Below are 1,172 nucleotides of genomic sequence, written 5' to 3'. Positions count from 1 at the left end.
CTTGTCTGTAAGTAGACACGATAATTTTCTTGACAATCACCAGCTGACTTCATTTTTTTAATGAATGAAATGGGAAGTGAGCAGTTTACAAAGCTACAGAATTGACAATGAGCCCCACTTCATCTCACAGAAAGTTTTAGAAGATAAAATGGGGGTAAGGTTTGCTTGAAAGCATGTCCACCTGCCTACGAAAAAAACAAAGAACAAAAGCAAACTGGGATGGCCATGGAGCCGACAATGGTTTGGCAATTCTGCTAATTTCCTTCTAGTAAGCAGTGTTTTATGACTGCCATTTTGTTAACAAATAACTTCCACCAGGTGAGTCACCTAATCAAGGAGATGGGCAATATATAAAATTAAAAAATAAAAAATAAAATAAAATAAAATGAAATAAAACAGCCCTTTTCCAATTGAGCCCATGCATGTTTCTGACACTGTTTTCATTCAGATAACTCACACATGGCTTCCAGTAGTCTTCCCCACACTTCTCCACTTTGAGCATTTAGTTTATCTATGGACTGATTTCCAGAATTCCTTGGGCAGTAAAACTATTGCTGAGAATTCTGTGGGTTGGTCTATATATGTGGAAGGCACTGAGAGTGGAAAAGACTCACCTGAAGCCTCCTTTCTTCATTTGATCTTGGAGCTTTGAATAAAATGTCAGTTTTCTGGCAATTCTGTCTTCAAAAGCCAATATTTCTTCCCCCAGAACAACAGAAAGCAATTAAGGGACAAAATGCTGGTGAGGGGTGTTTTGTATGTGTTGGGGGGGAGGGCATTTGGCAATTAAATTAGAAGTGTGTTCTCTGAATATCTTTTCTCTCTTTTTTTTTTCTCCCCATGGTGAGAAACCTATTTATGCCCTTGCTATTTGCTGGTGTAAAACAATCCATTTTGCAGCAATGGTTAGTTGGTTAATGATATGCCATTGTTCTTCCTATCATTAAAGTATCAGATAGATATTATAGTTTTAATTAAACCATTCAGGGTACCATAAATTTATTATTAATAGCAAGAGAAATTTGACTCATGACACAAGGCCATGGATATATGTTTATATGCCAGGATTCTGTGCAAATGAAAAAGAGAAAAATGGAGAAATACCAGCTGAAGAAGAGATATTAAGAAAATTTTGGACTGTGCAGAAATGGAAGGCTTGCACTGAAAATGAA

Source organism: Protobothrops mucrosquamatus, unplaced genomic scaffold (assembly GCF_001527695.2).
Source record: "Protobothrops mucrosquamatus isolate PMUCROS unplaced genomic scaffold, P.Mucros_1.0 scaffold364, whole genome shotgun sequence".
Taxonomy (NCBI): domain Eukaryota; kingdom Metazoa; phylum Chordata; class Lepidosauria; order Squamata; family Viperidae; genus Protobothrops; species Protobothrops mucrosquamatus.
This window is presented reverse-complemented; position numbering follows the sequence as displayed.